The 22,119-nt window shown below is 49.0% G+C and overlaps 1 pseudogene; it reads left to right on the top strand.

Moving 5' to 3' along the window:
- Positions 1-5,703: 5,703 nt before the first annotated feature.
- On the top strand, positions 5,704-14,730 carry LOC133346545 (deoxyribonuclease-2-alpha-like; annotated as a pseudogene).
- The last annotated feature ends 7,389 nt before the right edge of the window (positions 14,731-22,119 follow it).

The following is a 22,119-nucleotide window of genomic DNA, read 5'->3' as shown; positions in this document are numbered from 1 at the left end:
GCCTCTTATTTCCCATTCTTTCTCTCCTTTCTTCCCTTTCCTGTTACTTTTTTTTCCCATGAAAAAGGAGAATCCATGCATGAAGTAGATATACTCTGCAGCCGATGTGGTCATTACATCTCTACCCATTCATCCTTACACGTCTATTTAGGGCCTTCATTGGACGTAATGATCGAATTTTGCCTCGTTTTACAACTCGTTGAATTGTTTTTTATCTGTGTCAGTCCCATGTGTGTACTGTATTGTATCCAACAATACCAGACATGTACTATGTCTGCCAGTGGCGGGCCGTGTATTTTACACCTAGGCCTTCAGTGCTATCCTCCCGCAATTAAACCGCATTCGAATAACCTCACAATGACATTAGGGCTATAGGCTGTTGTCATTCGACGTAACCACCCCATGTTCACAGTGACAGTAACCTTTATCGAGTGGAATAAAGTAATTTAACACGAGGCTCAACACCTGTGAGAATTACAATACACTCATTGCAGAGACATGCATACATGGTGACTGAAACCATCAAGGATGTACCACTATTACGCAGTATGACAGGATTCTGCATCACAAATAGACATCGCATAGCCCAAATCAATGTCATTACTAAAGAAACACGAACAAACTCACAATAACCGGTCACATTAACTCATACGACCACCAAGCAAGCAAAAATGCCATAAAACACAAATAACACAATCAGGATTCAACAGGCTTCCCCACAGAAAAAAAAAAAAATCGAAAGCACTACATCTAAAAATCTAAACGTCACGAACGAAAGTTTCAATAAATCTTAGATGATGCTACGTTACGTGCTAGCTAGTTTTACTTCAGTTAGCTAACTGGCCCTCCAATCACGCCACACTAAAAATGCTGACGTAGGCGGCATGGCCAGCAAAAAGGCTCCGGCGTGCCAAGAACACGCCCAACATGGCAAACTCGACATCTGATTGGTTAAAGAATGACAATCAACAACATCGTCCCCAATTGCTTCAACAGTAGAGGTTGTTTCACTCGAAATTCTGAAGGCCTCAGGGTAGACTTTTCACCCGGAGAGGCGGTGACAGCACAGGCGGAACATCTGATTGGATAAAAGCTCTCATCTATGAGGTGCACTGGAAGCAGCACAACTTGAGGGATAGGGTAGCAATGCAATCACGTTAATAGGGGCCGTCCATAAATGACGTCACGCGATTTTGGACGAATTTTGTACCCCCCCCCCCCTCGTCACATGGCGTCACAAAAAGTCAGACCCCCCCCCTCAAATATGACGTCACAAAGCTCTGCCCTCCCCCCCAAAAAAAATAAATCATGCTTCAAATCGCTTTAAACTTTTGTCATTGTAGTGCGTATTTAATGTGGCGCTGCACTATGATGTTGTAGGAGAAAACATTTTTCAAAAAGTATATTTAATTAAGTAGAACGTGTTTATATTTATTTAAAGTTGCGCATTTTTTATGTGACGTCACATTTCTCAACCACCCTCCCCCCCATCGTCACAAATGTCTGAACCCCTCCCAGGTGCGTGACGTCATTTATGGACGGCCCCATAGACTGATGGGAACGAACTTTGACAATCTCTCGGCCCGCAGAGAAGAAGGCCTTCCTGGCCCTGATGGCGCGCCTCTGATTCTCCGGCATTGTGAAGTTCGAACTCGTGGTGGCTTCTGCCGGTTGTGGGGGGGAGGAGGGAGGGGGGGAGGAAGGAGGGGGAGAGGAGGGGGGGGAGGAGGGTGGGGGGAGGAGGGCGGGGGGCGAGGAGGGTGGGGGGGAGGAGGGTGGGGGGGAGGAGGGTGGGGGGGAGGAAGGAGGGGGGGAGGAGGGAGGGGGGAGGCAAGGAGGGGGAGAGCGGGGGAGAGGAGGGGGGGAGGAGGGAGGGGGGTAGGAGGGTGGGGGGGAGGAGGGTGGGGGAGAGGAGGGAGGGGGGGAGGAAGGTGGGGGGGAGGAGAGAGGGGGGGAGGAAGGAGGGGGGGGGAGGGGGAGGGGGGAGGAAGGATGGGGGGAGGAGGGGGGGGGAGAGGTGGGGGGGCGGAGGGAGGGGGGAGGAGGGGGGGGGAGGGGAGGTGGGCTGGGAGGAGGGAGGGGGGGACGGAAGGAGGGGGAGAGGAGGGTGAGAGTAGGGTGGAGGAGGAGGGAACGGTGGGGAGGAGGGTGGGGGGGGAGGATGGGTGTGGGGTGAGGACTGGAGGGGGTGAGGGAAGGTGGGGGGAGGAGATGTCTAGGAGAGAGGGGGGGGAGGAGGGAGGGTTGGCGGATGGTAGGGGGGGGGAGGAAGGAGGGGGGCAGGAGGGAGCGGGAGGGAGGAGGGAGGGGGGGAGGAGGGGGGGAGGAAGTGAGGGGGGGGAGGAAGGAGGGGGGAGGGGGGGAGGAGGGGGGTGAGGGGGTTCGGAGGAGGAGGGAGGGAGGGAGGGAGGAGGGGGTAAGGAGGGAGGGAGGATGGGAGGGCGTGGGGGAGGGAGGGGGGGAGGGACGTGGGGCGGGAGGGGACGGATGGGTAGAGTTCAGGAGTGTGGGAGGAGGGGGGGGAGGAGTGGAGGGATGGAGGGAGGAGGGGGGGGGGAGAAGGGGGGGAGGAGGGAAAGGGGGGGGAGGGTGGAGAAGAGGAGGGGGAGGAGACTCACGGCCCCTCCCCTCGACAACTCGGAATCGATTGCGCGGAATCGCCTCCGCGTCTAATCGACTCGGCGGATCGATTCGCTGGCACTTTATTCCTGATCACGCCGGGCAGGTGGTGGCGTTGTTGCGTGTGGAGCGGCGTTAATATGGTGAGTGACATTTGTTTAATCTCTTCGCAACTTTTCTCTTTATTCTTGGTATTTTTTCCCATCACTATTAAAGGCGATTGTTTATTTTTGTTTGTTGGTGTATCGTCACTTTTATGCGACGGCGACCACGCCGATCGCGTCCGCAAAGCTCGTTTTTTTTTTTATAGATTTGAAGCTTTCGTGACTGCAAGAATCCATACTTTTTGGTTCTTTCGGTAAAGCCACGTGAATCGTTTTGTATGTTCAAGGCGCTCAGCAGCGGGGCCCGCAAAGTGTCTCGTGTGGGGAGCCTGGCTGGGCGATGTGCTGCTGTTGGGGAGAGACTCGTGCAGCCAGCTGTGGCTGCAGGGTTCTGGTAGTACATGTGTTATGTCGTTTATTGTGAAAATTCCGTCACAGTTCCTGTGATCACTGTTTCATTGCTTTCATGGCTTTATTTTGGTGATTTCGAAAAGTTTTCTGGTTTGGCCATGTTTGTTTGTTGTAGTACAGAGTAGACTGATGGCCTTAATCTAAGTTGTCTTGTGGTTGTTGTTTGACTTGCATCCCACTGGGATGTTTGCACACAGCGTTCGTGTACGGTGCTTTTTTCTGCAATATTTTGCTGTCTTTTCTTGGATTTTCTGTTTGCACATAGTCACTTTAAGATGTTTTCTTGTTCATGTTTAGTTTTTTGTTTGTTGCTTTTGCACCCGATTCAAGAGCCGAATGGCTCACAAGGCTATACCTAATCAATGAACTTGAACAATCGAACTCCTCCTGCGTGCCACGATGGACTCTGGGACCCGGGCACTGGAATGTGGAGTTGAGCTGAGCTTCGTATGAAGCACGACATCAGTTGACACCGCGTGGTTCGCAGTGGGATGACCGGGCCCCCGGCATACTAACGTGCAATGCAACACCGCGCCTCTAAGAGGCAAGGCCAGGCGATGGTTTTGTCGATGTGGGTCACGAAATGAGACGACGTCTTCATGCCGGAGGAATCCGATGAACGACGAATTTCCTTTTGACAGATGTCCAGCGACGCTTATGCGGTCCGCGTCATAGGAACGTGGACAATGAGGCGTGCAAATCCACAATCAACTCGAAGCCGTTTGTCACTCCACTGCTGGATGAAGGCCCCCCCTGGGGGGCCGTGTCAATCATGGGGTTGTTTGGACCATACTTCACCACTCCCGTCAGCTTGGATTGGTGGGGGTGTGGGGGTTCCATGTCACTCGCCACTGATGTGAGCCGTGGTCGGGAATTGAATTCACGTTCTTTGGGGTTTAGAGCGCAGTGCACTAACCGCAGCGCCACCGCTCCCCGACAAATCTGCAATGGTTCAATGTTGGTGAATTTGGATTGACTCGCTCCTGCCTTGTCGATGCGGTGTGTCATGTAACTCAGTTGAGTGTATACGGCGGTGGCGAGATCCACATTGCCACGACGGAATTCACTCTGCCCTGTTTAGACGAGGTCTACGGAGTAAGTTGATGTTCAGATTCCACGTTTCTGTGACGGGGCCAAGTATTCCCCTCAGACGCTGCTGACACCCGCTGAACAACAACATTCGCGGCTCAAGTATCAGTTCCCGTCGAAGTGACGAACAGAGTTTCATTTTTAACGGAGACTCGTGACTGCGTTTTAACCCAAAGACCAGCCCTAGTGGTCCTACCCAATAGCCCTTAGAACCAACACTCGCCCTGACACTACTAACACGATAATAGGGTTTTCCCCTTTTTTTTCTGGCACAAAACTGAAACCTTTTACAAGGAATCATGTCTGCATTAACCACAATACTTGTGGTCAAAATGAAACAAAAAACACACTGATAATAGATGCATTGTCCTTGAAACTGATTGGTCCACACCAGAGACAGCTTTCTTTTTGAGCCTCGTCTCAATTGGTGCTCGACCAGAGGACGCCAAAAGGCGTACTGCTCAAAGACAATGCACTATCAAAGTAATGAGGGCTCGGGGTGAGCATCTACATCATTAGACCTTCTTTGCCAGTACCAAAATATAATAATAGGGTTTTCCCTGTTTGACTAACACGAGCAATACCCCAGCGTCAAGGTTAGCCCTAACACCAATACAGACTCTGGACTTTGAAAGTAGTTGTAGCCGCCTTACCTTGACCGCTTCACACTAGCAATCAGTTCCTACAATCACTGTTACATGCTTCTATAGCTTTATTTGGTGATTTTGAAAAGTTTTGGTTTAGCCATGTTTGTTTGTTTGTAGTACAGAGTTAGACCGATAACTTTAATATAAATTGTCTTGTGGTTGTTATTGTTTGACTTGCATCCCACTGGGATTTTTGCACACAGCGTTGAAATGCGGTGTTTTTTACTGAAAGACTTTGCTGTTTTTTCCAGGATTTTTCTGTTGCGTGAAGTCACTTTAAGATGTTTCTTGTTCATGTTTTTGTTTTGTTGCGGTTGCACCGAGTCAAGAGCCGCATGGCTCACAGGGTTATACCTAATAAATGAAAAAGAAACTGAAACTAGCCATCCACACCGGCACAGCACTAGTCTGACCACAACATAAATCTACCCCTAGCACTCGCCCTCACGGGCACACAAGGCCGACCCCGCAACCTTGACTACAACAAGCCGAGCACTCGGCCTGCTGTATGTGATGATGATAATGGTTGATGATGGAGATATTGATGGTGTTGGTGGTGATTATAGTGTTCATGGTTATATATGATGATAATCGATTATAGTGATGATAATAATGATAAGGATGATGGTGATAGCTGATTATGTAACTCAAGACGATGATGACAATGGTGATGATGGTAATTTTGGAAGTAAAATTGTTTATGGGTATATATATATGATCATATCTTATTATAATGATGATGAGGTTGGTGATGGTGCTAATGGTGAAGGTGATGGCACATTGTGATGACGATGGTGGCATTTGCGATGCCATTGAAGATAGTGATGTTGGTGGTGATGATTTGTCTAGGAGGGGGCGATGTCTCTGGTGGTGTTCCTCCTCTTCTCAATGACGGGAACCACATGGTGTCACGTCTCCTGCCTCAACGGGGAGGGGAAATCCGTGGATTGGTACGTGCCTCGCACGCTGCCCAACCACGAAACCTGCACACACTCTCTACAGAAGAGACTCTGCTTCACGAGACGGGGTCTCAGGACCGGAGTCTTGATTGAGACTCAACTCTAGGAGACTGGGTATCATCAACATTAGGGTCTTTATCGAGACTCGGCTGCAGAAGAACGAGTCTCGAGATCAGAGTACTGACACTTGGGTGTTAGGAGATCGGGCTTTGTGGTTCTATTTCCAGAAACAAATGTCATGTGACCGCACACGACCAGGATTTGAATTCAAAACTTTCTGATCATGAGTTATATGCTGCATCATCTATTTAAGTGATTTGCATTTTGCAGAGATAGGGGAAGTCCGTCATGGCCAGAGGAAGGGTCTTGAGCCTGGACTTGGGCATGGGCAGGAGCCTTGATGGAGTTTCAGTCTATGGGGGGTAACAGAGGCAAATAGTTGTGTTTATTCTCTTGTACTCCACCTGACAAGAAAAGGGAACATTCCGCCTCGTGCAGTACCCCATCGGCCACATGTATTCAGGCTCGCAGCCATTAGACCCTGCTGTAGGTGAACTGTTAATGCGTGACCCTGTCAAAGGAATTTGGAAACTCCTATTCAGCCCTTGGTAAGAAAAGGTTCCCCACCCCTGATCAAATTGAAACGGCATCTCAAGATGCTGTTTACAATCGTGGGATGTATAAAGACAACCGCCAGACCTGAAAGCAGATCACTGATTCCTACATTCCACTGCACTATGCGAGCCAGCCCCGAGCTGTTGTTGTTGTATATATTGGGTTTTGAAAAACATTTTTATGAAAAATGTAATTTAATGAAATTATGAATTTTTTTAATTATGCAAATACATGTGATTATGCAATTATGCTGGCTTCGTTGCCTAGGGGTGTGTTTATTGTGAGTCATTTGTGTGTGATGTGATGCTCAGCTTCATTGTCTAGGTTGTATTACAAATCGTGATAATACAATGATTCTCGCTGAACTTTTACTGATTATGATTTTAGTGCAATTATGTCCGGTCTCAGGATTCAGATGTCGCCGCAGGATACAGATCTCATAATTAATATTATTATGCATGAACTTAGGAAGGAACCACTCAGACTCTTCTGTGTTAAGCAACTTTAATATCTAAAAACTCTCTAATATGTGATCGGAATTACCACTACCGTACTCCTGTAGATGTCCTACTCATCGATCCGTAAAATTAACCCTCAATGGTTTCGTGTTAAAACAATATTCATCAGTCTCTCTCCACCGCTAACTCCTCAGAGTAGCACGACCATACATGGTGGTAGGAGAAGTCCGTAAATATAACAATATTCATGGGGAGGGGCTGGTCACCCCGTGGTGCCCTTATAAACTCAACGTTTAACCTACTCACGCAGCGCTTGTGCCCGCCCTCACAGTCGGGCAATTTGTGGAATACACCACGCCGCCGTTGACCCTGGCCATTGGACCGAGCAACCCAACGTTCCTACCAGCCAGATGTCGCAAACGGGTTTTGATTCCTTACCCGTACCCATACCCGGCCGCACCAGGGTCGCAAACCGGATACCCGTACCGGCCGGGTACCCGGCCGGGTACGGGTAGCGGGTATCGGGTAGGGTACGGGTATCGGGTACCCGATTGCGCCCTCTGCTACCAGCTCCCCTCCGCAGGAATGTGTTTATAGCGGTTCTGACGGTGCGGCGTTCCTTGCACTGAACATACCTCGGGTCCCCAGCAGGGGCGCTGGGTCGGCGTGTGTGTGTGGTCGAACACACGGCGCTCTCGGCTGCACCATCAGTCTCTCTCCACCGCCGGGTGGTTGCTGAGTCGGCACGCTGCTCACGTTGGCGGCGGTGCTGCATTTTTTCTTGGAACTCGCTGAATCCATATATATAAGAAAATCTATTACATAAAAAATAGGCAATATCACTATAAATATATGTTTTTGGAAAAGGCATATATACCACACTGTTCAAGAGGCGCCAGTTTTGTGTTCCACTGCAGTCGAGATGTATGTAGACGATTCTCTGACATCACACACACACGTATTTAGCACCGCCTCTGGCCCTGCTTGGTCCCGGGCTACATTCACATGTGTTGTGAGGCTGGCATATCACGGTGCGGTCCGGGTCAGCACTGTGAATAGCCAATTTAAAACCACCCGTACAGCGAGGGCCCCCGGCTTGGCTCGGACTTGTGCCAGTGGAAAATAGGTTTTGGATACGGACTCAATGTCCAAGGTGGTACCCATGGAGTTTCGTGTGCTGCGTCCCCACCCTTCCCCAATCGCGTCTCGCAGGTTCATAGTCTACAAGCTGCCCAAGGGAAAAGATTACCTCTACTTGGACAAATCAACGCAGAGCTGGCAGAAGGCCCAAGTTGATGTCGATGACAATTCCAGCCCTGTTTACCAGACGGTCAACCAGCTCTACAACGGGAACACGACCGAGGTGAGACCCAAACGTGCCAATGAGAGGCCCAAATACTTATCAAGGCGAGGCCCCGAACACCGCCACCAAGATGATTAATTATGAGTGGTTAGATCTATAACCTGAAAACCATCAAAGGTCATCCTTGTGAACAAGACCATGCTTACATGTTGTCGTAATGGACTGTTTCCATCCCCCCTGGTGAAAAAAAGATTGGGATTTTATCAGTTAGGATGAAGATTAGGTCAAACATCTCAGCACAGTGCCATCCTGATAATATGCATTGAGAGTCTCCCTTAAGATGTCATCAACACGATCAAAGCTATTGAAAAGTGAGGCCTGAACACCCACCAAGGGTGACTGACCTCTTGTCCCCAACCTTAGAGTCCATGGCTGCTCAGCTGATTGCGCAAAAAAACATCCCCTTCATCCCCCACACGTGCTCCCTGAGCGAGCACTGCTCCCCGGACGTGACAGCGAGGGGACATTCCGATTTGCATCTTGGAACCAAACAAACGCGGCCAAAACCTCATCGACTTGGCGGTTGCTCCTGAGTTGGCGAATAGGAGGCACAGGAAGATTTTCACCAGAAAGGCAACAAAGGAACTCGAGCATGAATCGGCCCATTGGCAAGGGCTGTGACGCGAGCTGGTTTTTATCCCGAGGCGCAGTCAAGTATAATGATGATAATAATCAGATTTTTTTTTTTTTCCGATTTAAAGCTTTCGTGACTGCAGGGATTCATCTTTTGGTTCTTTCGGCTGCTTGCGTTGTGGCCGAAACGTCGTGAGAATTATTTTATTATGTTTTATTTTTATTATTTTCTTATTTCCATTCTACGTGACTTTACCGAAAGAAACAAGAAGATAATCAGGTTTAGTCGCATACAGCGTCGTCGTTATTCATGCAATTTGCACGTCATAATCTCTTGCGGGACCAAAGACAAGTTGGAAAGCAACAGCCAGGCAGTGAGCCAGCTCTACCAACAATTGACTGAGCTCTGCAGTCCTCTGGATATTAAGATGTTTTTGGCCATACAGACAGGAAAGATCAGGATCAGAATATTGAAATATACTGGAAGCATCTGATAAGCTATAAGCTATTTTTTACAGATGTCCAGCAGGGGCGGGTAAGAAAGTTACAACAACAAACAACACGAAAACAGGATCGTAGTGCAAAGTTCAGGAAAGCTAAACAAATCACCCAAAACACGTACAAATAAAAGAAACCTTCCCTATCCTACCAGGCAAATCCCGCTAAGGTATTAACTTATTTTTTCAGAAGCAACCTGGCCACAATGATAGGTCAGCAAAGTGGACCAATTATTTGTATATTTTTTCACGGCAAAATAATTTCAATAACCTCAATGCATGTTTCTGAATTTGGAGGTGAAGGCAGTCATGGCCAGAGGAAAAGATGATTTTCTGATATTATACTTGTAGTGTCCTTTATGAGCCTCTCCTCGTCGCGTTCATTGCGACACCCGCACGTTGTCGTGTGGCGTGCAGGCCGGCGACGTCGCCTTCGTTCTCTATAACGATGAACCACCCAACTCCCCTCGCTACGACAGCATCTGCGGCCACACCAAAGGTGGGGGCCCGCATCACGCTGTCCCTTGCACCCCGCCCACCCTCGCGTTTCACGGATTGGGGTGGGGGCGGGGGGGACTTGAGTTCGAATCTCAGTGTTTTTGGTGACTCAGGAAAATTGCACACCAATGAGGAAGGGCATCGTCTAATACTGGGGAAGGGGGGGGCATTGTGGTTACGTGAATAGCTGTTGCCTCTGTTTGCCTTCATGAGTGTGGGATAGAACTAGGGCTGGGCTAGCATCTAGTTGCTAGGGCATTTAGGTTATGGCTACTACTAGGGTTTAATTGGCTGGTGTGATTAGGATTTGAGGCGGAGCTATTTCTGAGCTTTTGTTAGTTGGTTGTGGTTCGGGAAATAAATTTGGCTGCTGTTACGATCTGGTTGGCTATTCCAGTGTGGATGAGGCCTCAGGTTTTAGTTTTGTTGGTTACTTTTGTTTAAGGTGTCAGGATCATGGATAGAGCCATATCCCTACATGCCACACGTGGGCAATGTGGCTCCTTCCTTCCTCTCGGTTGACCTTACCCCCCGGATGTTCTGTGATAGAGGAGGAGTAGGAGGAGGCGGAGAGGGCAGTCACAGGCATCGTGCTGCATCAGAATGACCGTGACGGCCAAGACTTTGGGATAGGAGGGGAGCTCGTCCGGAGGCTCTTCCAGGAGGGCCTCCTGGGAAGGTCGCTCATTTGGACAATTTCCAAGGAAGGGAGGGACTGCAGGAGCTGGCGCCGGAGGTTGGATGGTGGTTTATTCTGTTTCGGTGTTAGCTCCCACCCTTGAGCGGGTAATGGTGGCTGGTGAACGCCGGTAATCCGGCACTGTCGAGGCAGCGAGGGTTGGGGATCGTACACATATCGTTAAACTCCCTTCCCGTGGACAAGGAGGTGCCATACCCTGGCTAGCCAGAAGAAGGCAGTACAGCAGTGGACCAATCTCCATCTGTTTCCATCTGTATGGGATAGATTATTGCCCCCTTGCACGCTTGGCTTTCTCTGGGTGCTCTGGTTTCCTCCGACATGTAATCATGAAGTAATCGTTTGATATTGCATTAATAGGACCATAGAGCTTGGGGAGGGTTACTCATGCCTCCGAGTCATTCTCTCTCTTCATGAGTGGGCGAAACACTCTGCGGCGCATCGCAATTAAAATTATTACGTAAATATTATTGCTGTTTTTACACGAGGTCAGGGCTAGGTCTGGTGTCACAGTAAGGGCTCGTGTCCTCCACCACATGCAGTTTGCCTTGGCTCCCTTTCTCCCACGTATGGCATTGCCCCTGTGGTGGTCACACGCTGGCCGCTGCTGCCCCTGCTGCCCCTTCCCCTGTGCAGGTGTCGTGGATGCTGGACGGGGCGGGCGGCTTCTGGCTCGTGCACAGCACGCCGCACTTCCCGCCGTCGGTGCCGGGGCCGTTTGCATGGCCCCACACGGCGCTGCGCTACCGGCCAGTCCTTCCTGTGCGTCTCCTACGGTTTCGACCAGTTCAGCGACATCGGTGGGCGCGCTGTGTTACGCACGCACGCACAACAACAAGAACGACAACGATTCTATTCTATTTTGTTGTATTTATAAAGTGCCTTTCACCAAGGCGTTTAACATTACTTGTTGACTACAGTACAAAATGGTAAGACAAGGGATGGGATCAGGTAGTGACTAGGGTGGAGGTAGCGAGGTGGAGGCTGCGGCAGTGGTGGCATTAAGGGCGTTAGGCAATGAGGCCACGTGACCTAGGTGCCATGGGTTGACTGGCTGAGATGACTGGCAGTTAGCTGCACCAGCTGTGCCCCCTACCGGTCCAACTGCGCCAGAGTTACGCACAGACACGCACAAAGAACATTCCTGCATGTAACCGGTAGGTGGTTGTTAGCGAGCATCTGTGAAGGAGGGCGCTGCGCACGAGAGAAGTTGGCGTGGACCAAGCTGCCTTTATCTCCCGGTGTTTCCCACCATGTTTTGTAGCCTCGCAGCGTACAACACCAATTATGAACAGTTGGCCATCCATCCATGCGCTATCCAGGCTCAACGCTACTTATCTCCTGAGAGTTTGGAGAGAACTGAGTAGCTTGACAAACTGGCGAGGGTTATCTCTGAGTAATGGGTACAGACTGCTATAACCAACGCTTATTTCGCTGGCTTGGTAATAGGCTTCTCACGTGCATATGTGATGATGCTGATGATGCTTATAATAATAGGGCTATCGGTGATGACGGCGATAATGACGACGAAGATGACGATAGTGGCGCTGACATGAAATGATGATATTGATAGTGACAATGATGGTAACAATGATGACGACGATGATGACGGACCATGATGACGATAATGACGACGAGATGACGATAGTGGCGCTGACATGAAAATGATGATAGTGATAGTGACAATGATGGTAACAATGATGACGACGATGATGACGTTGATGACGATAATGACGCGGCGATATTCATCACAGCCCTGCAGCTGCGCTACAACGAGCCGGACCACTACAGCTGCCAAGTCGGGGCCCAGCTCCAGGACAGTTGCCCGACCTGCAGGCGCTGTGCGCCAAAACGAAAACTGCAGGTGGAGTCCACGACGCGTGTTGTCGAGCTCACCTCCTCCGCCGGGAAAACCTTCCGCAGCTTCGCCAAGACACACCACTTCGACGACGGTGAGTCACGTCGTCGTCGTCCGTCCGTGGTGCACGCACCTCGCCGGTCGCATAGAGGCTCGCTTGTTGGACTGGCCTGGCGCCCCCTCCCCGTGCAGCTTGTAGTCACGGCCCGGGCTTGTAGTCTGCCTTGGAGAGGGTTCAAGTTTATTTTGTTTAACCTGGTGAGAAGTCATCGGCGGCAGTCACCTGGGTGATATAAATGATGGAAGCAGAAGGGATATAATGCAATAACATGGTGCAGCGATGAATAAGATGAAGTTGAAGCAAACACAACCAAATAAGAATGAGAGTAAAAACAACATGGTTTCATAGGAATGGAAACAGTGCTGAAACATATTCATAATAAATACAATTAATTTCCCATAACAAAAGTTGGCCTCGGACAAATTACTTTTTAAAAACTTTCATCGTAAACTACGTTACAGAACATCAACATAGACTTGGGATGATATTGCACGAGTGTTAAACAGGTACATGATTTGTGTCAAATACAACTGCAAGTGAATTTATAATCAAGAATCGACAGCTTGACATCATTCAGATAGGAGAGTTGTGGGCGATTCTCAGTTATGATTCTGCTGCTGGTGGTGGACAGTCCTCTTGATAGAGTGAATGCTTTTACATAGTTTCTTATCCCACAACGATTATGATACGGATTTACAGGATGCTTAAATGTCTGTGCATTCAAAGTGCATTGCATCACATTTCATCTCAATTACTCTAGTGCCCCAGAAGCAACTCTCCCGGTGCAGCACGGAACACAGCCCGTTCAGCATATGGTAGGGCATAATGATGATGGGCTGAGTCAAACTCCGGAATGGGATTTCAACTCGAGACCCTTCAGTAGTGATTGATGGCTTGCTGTGACTAGCTAATGCCCCTCTTATGCTGACCCGCTTAGAATTGCCTTTCCATGTGTGCAACACGTCACACCTAGTACGTGGAAGTGGTGGCATCTAAGCCCAAAAAGCTTAAATCGCCTCCCCGTGCGTACGTGTGTGTACGCACGCGTGTGTACGTGTGCGCACGTGTTTGTACGTGTGTGTACGCATGCGTGTGTACGTGTGCGTACGTGTGTGTACGCACGCGTGTGTAAGTGTGCGTACGTGTGGTGTACGCACGCGTTGTGTACGTGTGCGTACGGTGTTGTACGCATGCGTGTGTACGTGTGCGTACGTGTGTGTACGCACGCGTGTGTACGTGTGCGTACGTGGCGTACGTGTGTGTACGCACGCGTGTGTGGGGAGCGGCAGTGCAACGGTAAGCGAGTCGCACTACGAACTCGGCGACCCGAGTTCAATTCCCACTCACGGCCTTAATTGGTGTTCGCTAACAGCACTTTCCCCAATAGTCTGTTCAAGGCTATATGGGGAATCTTGTGTATGTGTTGGCCGTGTGGGGTGGAGCAGTAGTGCAGCAATTAGTGTACTGCCTACGAACTCGTGACCCGAGTTCAATTCCTGCTCGCTACCAACACCAGTGACAATTATCTGAACCGGTCCTGAACCTAGGTCGACTTAACCTCAAATGATTACTTGGTGCGGTGCGTAAATATTGCCGCTGCGGAGACAAAGGCGGCCGGGCATGGTGTTGGCCACCTACCCCCTCGTGTGCCATGCCGGCCTTGATATTTTCTCGCCAACAGCACTCGCCCGAAAAGTCTGTTAAAAGCTATATGGGAGATCTTTGTCTTTGTGCGTGCGTCAGATCTGTACGTTGACTTGGTGGCACCCAACCTCAAGAGCAGCCTCTATCTGGAATCGTGGGTCCACGGCGTCGGGGTGTTCGACTCAAACTGCTCGGGCGAGTTCTGCGTTTGCCGCGTCTCTTCCATCTCTGCCGAGCGTTGCCCCTTTCTCCTCCGAGGAGGACCACTCCAAGTGTGTGTGTCGCAGACAGGCGGGTCCACCAGCGGCGGGGCCTGGACCTGCGTGGGTGACATCAACCGTAACCGCGGCGAGGAGTACCGGGGGGGCGGAACAGTGTGCACCGATGACCCCACAATCTGGGCCGCCTTTGCCAAGGCCACGACCCGCGTGAATCCCTGTCCGGCTGGGCCGCGAGACAACAACAACAACAACAGGGGGTCGTGTGACTGTGCTGTGCCCGCATGCCGTGCCGGCTACGTTGGCTTGCCTGGCTTGTAGGGGCTATGAGGAGGGTAAAGGGGTTAACGCAGAGTCTGAAGTGCATAACGCTCTTTAACGCGGAGACTCCCTGATTAGCTTTCATTAACGTGCGAGGGTTATCTCGTGGTATGGGTAGAGACTTGCTGTAACAAACGCTTATTGCGCTGGCTTGCCTATATCGTACGAGTGAACACACAGTATTGGTGTGTGCACCGCCATACGGCTAGAGACTCTTGATTGCCTGGCTCGTAGGGGTTAACAGTCATGGGTACCCACTGCTAACGGGGTCTTGAATGGGCACCACTGTAACATAGAGACTAGGCACTTGCTTGCCTAGCTTCTCAGGGTTAACAGCGATGGGTACGTGCCACTATAGCAAAGCACTTCCCTGTTGCACGGCTTGCCTTGGCGTGTAAAGTTTGCAAGGTTCAGAGTTTAATTATTTGACGCCAGTCCGAGGTGTGTGATGCTGTAATACTGAAACTCTGTTAATGGGATGCGTTGACTACACTTGTAAGGGTTAACACTGATAATAGGGCCTCGCCGCTACTTTGCGGAGGCTTGATTATCGTGCTGGGATTGCCATGGCTTGTAAGAATTAACACAGGGTCTTGGGTACGTAATTGCTGTACAGAGACTCTCAATGTAATAGCGCCTCCCAGCTTGTAGGGTTCACGTGAATAAGGGGTGGTATGCAGTGAGGCTCGCTTAATTACCGTCTTGCGATTTGTGGGAAACACACTCGAGCGCAAATAATGTGCAAGTAAATACTCTGTTGAGTGTTTCTTTTTATTGTGTGGAATCTCATCAATTGGGTTAGCTAGCTGGACTGCGATGTAAATAATCTCTGCGATGCACACGGATACTTCCTTGTGGCACTGGCTCGTTAGGTTTGTCATTTTGCATTGCCGACGCGACGATTGTGCTTTTATTGGTGAAAGCGCGTTCATTTGCCCGGTGTAAGCTCCTGGTCCACATTTTGAGCGACGCGCTCCGCTTTGGCGTTCAGGGTTTCTCTCAAACCCCAATCCTCGCGATTCGCTGTCGCATGTCTTCTTGAGTTTGTACCAAGTGTCATGCGTTCAAATACAAATCCAGAGGTTACAAGCTGCACACGCCTGGTGATTGCAAAACATGTTCCACTTGTAATTAGAGAACGGAAGTTCTAAGTACGTGTGTCCCACATGACGCAGAGATGATTATTAATTGAAGTTAAGACAATTTGTGTGTAGGTGCGTCACATGGTGGCACAGTGGTGGTTAGCACACTGCACAACAAGCCTGGCGACTCATTCGGCCACCTTCAGTGACGAACATGTGAACTGGTTTTGGACTTCCCAAGGCCAACTCGGCCTTCTATGTGTGTGCCTAGTGCGGTGTGTGACACGTTACCATTGGGGAGACAAATGCAGCCCAGGCGGGGTCCTGGCCACCACCCACCCCTCTGTGTTCCGTGTTGGCCTTCACAGGTGCTCTCTAACAGCACTTGCCCCAACAGTCTGTGAAAGACTATACGGTGGATATTTGTCTTTGTACGTGAAGTGCCCGAGCTGATGGAGAAGATAATAGCTCTGTACGTCATGGGATGGGGGTGCGCTACTGGACATCTGTGAAGAAAAGCTGCATTACTCATCAGATTCCACCAGTCTAAATATTGTGATTTTGCAGTAATGGGGCACGTGCAAGTAGGTACCAACTGACTTAGTATTTGAATGGAGAGGACACGTGACTGAGATTATTGTGCACGCAATGTGTGATGATAATTATGTGAATGTACCATTTTTGGGCTCCCACCAGACCAGTTATATAGGCTCTACAGGCTGCAGGTGCCACAGTTGCGAGATGTTAACTGCCTCACCTGGTATACAGGAGGTCGTTGGTTCGACCCTGACGCCTGCTGTATATTTGGAGTTTGCATGTCCTCTGTCCCCGTGGTCGCGTGGATTTTCTCCAGGTTCTCTGGGGTTCCCACTCACATTTAGAAACATGCGTTTCGAGTATTTGGTTGTTATAATTTCCACATGATAAGCCACTTAGTTGAGCTATCATTTGTGGACAGGTCGCTTCTGAAAAAGAGCTACATGGCTCAGCGGGCCTTATCTGGTAAAATAAAAATAGAATAATCGTTTTTAATAGTTTTAGCATTCGCACATCCGGCAGAGAAAGCTCTCATGATGATGCCACTGCCATTCAATTTTTTGTATTAACTGCATGAATTCTAGAATATATATATTTTATACAAAGTGTTTTTTTGTTACTGGCCACTTGGCATATTGGGCCTGTGCTCAGAAACCGCGATGATACACGTATAATATCTACGATTTGCAGCCTGTCAGCCAACACTGGTATAAACATGGGCATTTTCGTTGCTTTTCTATTATGTACATCCACAGTGACTTGTGCACAAACACGTCGTTGACCACGACCACGAGTACCCCGTCCCTCTGTTAGCCCCCCCCCCCTCCCGATACGTTCCATTCATTGGCTACCACATTCGGATAAACCCCTCCTCTCCCTCCCCCCTTAACTGGTACTTAAGAGCTTACATCTTGAATCCCTCCCTCCTTGATGCAGCAAATCTGGCTGTGACGGTCCCACCTGACGACGGAGACTTGTGTTGCCTCGGAAACGTCGTGATTTTTATTGTTTTATTTTTATTAATTTTAATTTCATTTTTTACCTACATGGTGACTTTACCGAAAGAACGAAGAGCAGGAAGGGGGAGTCGCTGCTGCTCACGTCACTCGGCCTGCTGGCGTGGCTCGTGTGCAGTGCCTCCACTCGTGTTGATGGGGGGGAGGGGGCTATAGGGGACTGAGCCCCCCCCCCCCCCCCCTCTGCTCAAGGCTCGGCCCTCCTAAATTCTCATAGTTTAATTCTAGATTTGAAGCTTTCGTGACTGCAAGGATTCATACTCTTAGGTTTTTTTTCGGTAAAGTCACGTAGGTAAAAAATGCAATTAAAATTAGTAAAAATAATAGAAATAAAATAATAATCTTATATTTCGATTGAAAGCTTTTGTGACTGCAGGGATTCATCTTCTTGGTTCTTTCGGTAAAGTCACGTAGAAGGGAAATAATAAAAATAAAACATAATAAAATATGATTTATTATGTTTTATAATAAAATGTTATTTTATTATGTTTATTTTTATTATTTCCCTTCTACGTGACTTTACCGAAAAAAACAAGAAGAATAATCTGATAGTTTAGTCATTGAGCCCCACACAGGGGGAGCTGCCGCCAGTCAATATGCCCCATTAGGAGCCCTGTTGGCGTCTTCCAGTCACCATTGTTTTCTGTACCCCTCGAGTTTTTGTATGCCCCCCCCCCCGGCCCCCCCCCCCCCCCTTAAACCACATCACGCTACAGGGTTCTTTTTGGTTCAGTCGCTGCACTGGAGACTGTTTGGCTTGTCATGTTTTGTCACGGTGCCGGGCAGGTTTTAAAATGACCCCTCCATGTCCATATAGTGAACACGCATTTTTTTTGACCTATTCCTGAAATGTCGTGTCTGATGTCTTCTACAACATAAAAATAAACTCCGGCGTGTATATTTTAATTGGTGTTATGTGTCAATCCGTCTGTACGAGATGCCGGCCTAATAATTAGAGGATTCTGATGTCGTGATACGTGACATTTATTTTGCGTGATGCGAAATGCGTGCGAGCGCCTAACCCAGCCATTCTGGGTGCTTTGAAAAATGGTCATGGTCACGAAATACCGCTGACTGATTATACCGTGCAAAAAAAAATGTCTTTTAAGGCCACATGTTATTGATGAATGAGTTTCATAGTAGTTTTTTTTGTTTACCTGCACCATTGGTAACAGCAGCATCACCAAGAAGACAGTTGTGTAACTCTGGAAGATGACCGCCTCTCAGACACGAGGTGTATTCTGTACTCTGATGCGTTGATGTGCGATGAAAAGGGTCATTGCCCAAAACGTCGCCTATTTTACGTATATAATTTTTCTCCCATTTGAGGCCACAGTGTGATCGACTGTTGAGATAAATTGCGCAGATAAACGAGGCACAACGAACGACCGCGTGGAGCTGGCTCACATGTCACTGGCTTGCCCGGCTTGTCGTGCCACTGCTGAACAGTTCAGCTCATCACAGGTTGCCTCATTTCCACGGCCGCTAGGAACCGTGCTCGAGCAGTGGCGGAGAGCATTTGGCACGGGCCCTGGTCCGAGAAATACAACGGTGGGGGGGGGTGGGGGGGTGGGGTGCTCTCTCGCTGTCTATTTCCCCCTCTGTACAGCCCGGCACCTGGTCTCACCCGGCCTCTGTGGGGCCCGATGCAGTTGCGCTCCCTACACGCCCAAAACCTGTGCGAGAGCCAAGCCAGCGTCCATTCACACGGCAGCAGCCCGCTCTGATGACGCTGTGTAACACGATTTTTGTTCCTGGGTACTAAGTGTTATATTCTAATTGCTTATTCCTCAAAAGTATAGAACATGGCTATTATTCTCCACAAACTTTCCTTTTGCGACCAGGACTTTACGTGAAGGAATGACACAAATGCACACCGCGTTTTCTAATTAAAAATAGATATGTTTCAAAATATCACCGTCCTGGTCACAAAACAAAGTTTGTGGGGAATAATAGCTATTTTCTGTGCTTTTGAGGCATAAGCAATTGGAAAATAACACTACCTAGGAACAAAAAAATTATGTTTTTTTGTTACACTGTGTTACGTATGTTGAAATTCTTTCTGATTAGAATCGGTTGTGGTTGGTTCTCGAGTGTGGCAGAGCCAACCTTGGGAGGGTGCGGGCCGCTTTTGGCCGGGCCCACGACAGAACCGGTGGCGAAGTCACTTCCGTGATTTTTTTTTTACTATAAAATGTTTAACCAGGTAAGACCCCCACTGCTCTATATAGCTCTTTTCAGAAGCGACCTGGCTATCACAAATGATAGCGCAATGAAGTGGCTTATCGTGTGTAAATGTCACAGCCTTCTGATGTTGCTCACCCACCCGGCCAAATAACGCAATTAAAGGCTTCCCCGCTCCTTATGTGGGTTTAACCATAATTCACCTTGGTAGTGTGAGTTGAAGTGGGAGGTAATACTGATTTAGATAACACTCGCCACTGATGTTGCCCCGGCTGAGAATTGAACTCGTCTTGCTGGGTGTATAGAGGAGTGTGCTGAATTCGCTACCCGCTGCGCCACCGGTCCACATTTCTCAGAATTGATAAAATGTCTAAAATGTATTTCTGATCTTCTATTCTAATATTTTCAACGATGAATCACATTTCAGCACTCTAGTCCTTCCAGAACATCATTAGAATTGACATCGGTCACTCACGGCCGGCTCTGTATCTTATTGAGTCCGACTACTGAAAAAGAGAGACATACACATGCATGGCAAGTGGCTATATATTTGGCAAATACACGTATACAGGAAGAAGAATACATCTGCTGTAATCTATGCCACATGCGGACACAAGAGACATGAGAAGACTCCCATGGGAGTGGGGGGTGGGGGCGTTGTCAGGTGTGGGTTCTCCGGGATCTCCTTCAGCTCCCTCTCGCATTCAGGGCCACGCAGCTCGGGCAATTGTTGGCAGCCAGCTGCCTTGTTCGCTCGTCTGTTGTTTTCCGCGCGCTCCGAATCATTCGCCGTCTCTTCTTGAGAGCGAAGGAAGCATGCGCAAGCTGCATATTCCAAATGATTCTTACAATCGCAACATATCACGATCCACCACAAAGCCCATGCCGAGAGCTGAGCCGAGCTCGAAACACCGTGGTTCCCATGGGACTGTCAACCCGATCTGCCCCAAGTTGGTCCGATATCTCCCAGAACTCAAGCTTGAAGGACAGCACGAGTTTTATATATATAAATGGCGTTTCCATGATATGCCAGGTTAGTCGAGAAAGATCTGCCAGCAGATCTGTCTCGGAGAGAGATCGGAGTCAAAGGTCAAAATCACTTTTTCTGAACAAGTTGAATTTCACTCATTGATTCCTCCGCCCATGGGGCCGTCCATAAATGACGTCACGCGATTTTGGACGATTTTTACCCCCCCCCCCCTTCGTCACACGGTCACAAAAAGTCAGACCACCCCTCAAATATGACGTCACAAAGCTCTGCCCCCCTCCCCCCCAAAAATAAAACATGCTTCAAATCGCGTTAAACTATTGTCATTGTAGTGCGTGTTTAATGTGGCGCTGCACTCTGATGTTGTAGGATAAAGAGTCTAACTAATTAAATAGAACGTGTTGTCTATATTTATTTAAAGTTGCGCATTTTGTTGTGACGTCACATTTCTCAACCCCCCTCCCCTCGTCACACATTTCTGACCCCCCCCCCCCCAGGTGCGTGACGTCATTTATGGACGGCCCCTTTCTGCTTCTTCCCCTTGCACTGCTGCCCTTTGGAGTTATCTCCCATCATCTAACCACCCCCCCGCCCCAAGCTCTTGATAATAACCTTGCTCAATTCAACAAACGCGTTACACTCCATTACAACTGTGACAACGGCACCGTTTGCTGCTGTCCATTTTACATGTTGGGGCCCTTTGCTCAGCAACCGTGTTACCGAAACAAATGCATCAAATTGGCCGTGAAATGTCGTTGTGGGTGCAACATTTTGATCGCAACACGTTTGGCGAAGTATTTCCTCTCCGGCCGTATTGTGACGATGTGGTGAGGAGGAGGAGGGAAGTCGAGTTTGGGTGGCTCACTGAGACCGATTCTCACGGAACGGCAAACTCATGCTCTAAGTCGAGTTTGGGTGGCTCACTGAGACCGATTCTATCGGAACCCTTGACCCGAGTTGTCCCCGATCTGGAATCCTTGGCCGATTCGTCACACAGCAGCGAGTGCTCTCACTCTCTCTACACGCGGGTTGTTTGCGGTGGGAAGAAACCGCAGAGCCCGGAGAAGACCCCACCTTGCACACGAGGGGACAACACTCAAAACTCTGCCACACAAATTGGTCCGTTGCGGTACATACAACCTACTTTCTATACTGTTGAGGCATTTCGGTACGAGTGCATTGCGTGTGTCCGTGTGTATCTCCGGCATCTGTGTGTATGCGTCTTTTTGATATTTGTCTCTGTGTCGATGTGCTTCTAAGCTTGTTTTTCCCTCTACATTTGAGTTCGATCTCTGCTTGTGTGTATCTGTGTGTCTTGTTAGCTGTGTGCGTATGTCTGTGTGCTTTTACGTGCGTGACTAATTATTATGTGTGAATGTGTGCCTGTTTCTCGATGTGTACATCTTTGTGTGTAATTAAGTTTCTTCTGCATGTATGTCTTTGCCTATGTGTGAGCTTCTGTGTATCTCCATGTGTATGAATGTGTGTGTGAAAGTGGCTTAGTGTGCCTGTGTGCGCATTAATGTGTCTCTGTGTATATGTGTGAATCTGTGTCTCTATGCATGTGGAGGTGAATGTCTTGTGTGGTTCTGTGCATTATTCTACGTGTCCGTAAGCTTCTACGCATGCAAACTCACACGTGGTGCGTACAGAGCCAGACTGACCCATTAGCTCACAGGA

The sequence above is a fragment of the Lethenteron reissneri genome, chromosome 24, assembly GCF_015708825.2.
Source record: "Lethenteron reissneri isolate LAM-NWPU_2019-01 chromosome 24, ASM1570882v1, whole genome shotgun sequence".
NCBI lineage: Eukaryota > Metazoa > Chordata > Hyperoartia > Petromyzontiformes > Petromyzontidae > Lethenteron > Lethenteron reissneri.
Note: the sequence above shows the minus strand (reverse complement) of the source record. Positions and strands in the feature narration are given on the sequence as shown.